The 2500-nt window shown below is 37.7% G+C and overlaps 1 protein-coding gene across 3 annotated transcripts in view; it reads right to left on the bottom strand.

Moving 5' to 3' along the window:
- The window catches only part of LOC134822131 (glucose-6-phosphate exchanger SLC37A2-like), a 104507-nt gene that overhangs the window by 93930 nt on the left and 8077 nt on the right, over positions 1-2500 (bottom strand). The window lies entirely within an intron of this gene.

Below are 2500 nucleotides of genomic sequence, written 5' to 3'. Positions count from 1 at the left end.
GTTTTTTTTTCGATTCAATGTTTTTCGAATCGAAAAAAAAACGATGGCGGGCATGAGCCACCATACACTCCATCAGTCGAAGATGAAGAGAATCAACAGAATTTGACTAATTTTGAACAACTTAAAAGAAAGAAAAATGTAGTAATACTAAAAAAGAGCGACGTAATAAGATACAAAGACGGTGACAATGCAGAATGGACAAATGGACTAATAGATAGTCGAGCAGGAAAGGCTACAGGCACACTAAAAAACAGCTATAATGTGCAAATTGATGGAGAAGATGAAGCCCAAGTTATCGATTTTACTGATAAAGAGGTAGAAAGGTTACTTTGTATAGAAGAAGACAACCTAACATTTAATGTAGAAATGTCAAAGGAAAGTAACACAAAGATCCGAGAGGCAAAAGAACTAGAGATAAAGAAATTTGGAGAGTTTGAAGTCTACAAAGAAGTCAAGGACACTGGTCAAAGTGTGGTGTCGTCCAGGTGGATAATAACAGAAAAGGATAGCAAAGTTAAAGCACGTTTGGTAGCACGTGGATTTGAAGAGAATTACCCAAGATCTGATGCCCCTACCATTAACAAGACCAGTTTGCGTTTGCTATTTACTATCGCAACTAGCAAGAGATGGCAGTTAGAATCGCTGGACATTACAGCCGCATTCCTGCAATCGGAAGAGATATCCAGAGATGTCTATCTCAAACCACCTGCAGACATCAGAAAAAAGGTATCATTTGGAAACTGAGGAAACCGGTATATGGACTCGGGGATTCAGCAAGAAAATGGTATCTTACTCTCAGTGAATACCTGAAAGAACGTTGCATTATGTCAAAATTAGACAAATGTGTCTTCAAGCAGATGGGAGAACGGTAAACTACAAGGAGTAGTGGTGACCCATGTGGATGATCTTTTGTATGCCGGAACAGCAAAATTCCAAAAAGAGATAATAGCAGGTATTCGGAAAAAGTTCAAGATATCCAGAATGAACGCTGGTATTTTCACCTATCTGGGATGGAATGTGCACCAAGAACTGGAAACTATAAAGATAGACCAGAGAAACTACGGCGACACGATTCAACCTATAGAAATCTCGCCTACGAGGATCAAAGAAGTGGATAGTATTCTTAATGAAGAAGAAAAAAAGAATTACCAAGGACAGCTAGGGAAACTCTTATGGCTCAGCGGTCAATCAAGACCAGATCTGAGCTTCGACACTTTAGAGCTATCCACATATGCCAACAAGCCGTGTATAAAACACGTTAAAGTCCTTAACAAAGTTGTAAAGAAGATACCTGGAGGACCGCAGTGCTTATCGTACAGAGCTATGGATCTAGACAAAGAAAAAATACATATAATTTTCTACTCAGATGCAAGTGTTGGTAACCTGTTTACAGAGTCAGGTAATCAGGCAGATAGTGGACGTGGATACTTGGTGTTTGTCTCTAATGGCAAGACAGCAAATCTTGTGGACTGGTCAAGCAGGAAGATTAAAAGAGTGGTACATTCAGCTTTGCTGCAGAGACACTAGCCTGTAACGACGGGTATGGGAGCAGCCATCTATGTGAGACAAATTCTCTCTGAGATTTTGTATGGAGACCCCAAGCTAAGGGTCATTCCTATCCATGGTTTTATAGACTCAACCAACTATTACAAAGCATACAGTCTTACCAAGCAGTGTGAAGAGAAAAGGCTCCGATTGGATGTGTCGGAAATTCAGGAATGTGTCGAGCGTGGGGATATGAATCTATTACCTGGGTACCCACACAGAAAATGCTAGCAGATTGCCTTACTAAAAAAGGTGCCAACTCTGAGGATCTTTGTAGAGTTATAGAGACCGGACCTGTTCCAGAACTCTCAGTTTTAACCAAAGACCTGAGCTTATACTCAGGAGTGTCAAAGAACCAAAGACCTGAGCTTATACTCAGGAGTGTCAAAGCACCATTCATGTCATTTTAATTACCAACACGTGTAATGTAATTTACCAATTTGTGTCATTTTATTAATAATTACTTTAACAGATTTGTTTTATTACAAGAATTATTTATAGTTTTGTATTGTAGTTCAAAACTACAACTTTTAACGGGAATTTTATATACTTTTTACGTGCATATTTAACAAGCTTATTTTAATATTCATGTATATTTTCAATTTGTAACCTGTTTAACAGCGAGTGTTTTGACAGGGAAATTTGTAATATTTCAAACATCACCTGTTATGATGTTTGTTAACTGCAGTGTGGCAGTGTTTCCCTAACAGTTAGAATTCTTAAAATTTTAGAAAGTTGTGGTATTTTAAAACTAAGAAAATTGGATACATTCACTGTGTAAAGTTAACCTCATTTACGTATTTTCCTATAATTTTAACCCCGAATTACAGATCCCTATCTTCATGAACGGAAACTTTTTAACTTTCAGGTCGAGTATATGATCTCGAACTGGTAACTATTAACAACAAATTTTCAGGCCAAAGTCCTTTCCTAACATCCTTTTATTTTTTTTGCA

This window comes from Bolinopsis microptera, chromosome 10, assembly GCF_026151205.1.
Source record: "Bolinopsis microptera isolate Bmic1 chromosome 10, MBARI_Bmic_1.0, whole genome shotgun sequence".
Lineage (NCBI taxonomy): Eukaryota > Metazoa > Ctenophora > Tentaculata > Lobata > Bolinopsidae > Bolinopsis > Bolinopsis microptera.
Note: the sequence above shows the minus strand (reverse complement) of the source record. Positions and strands in the feature narration are given on the sequence as shown.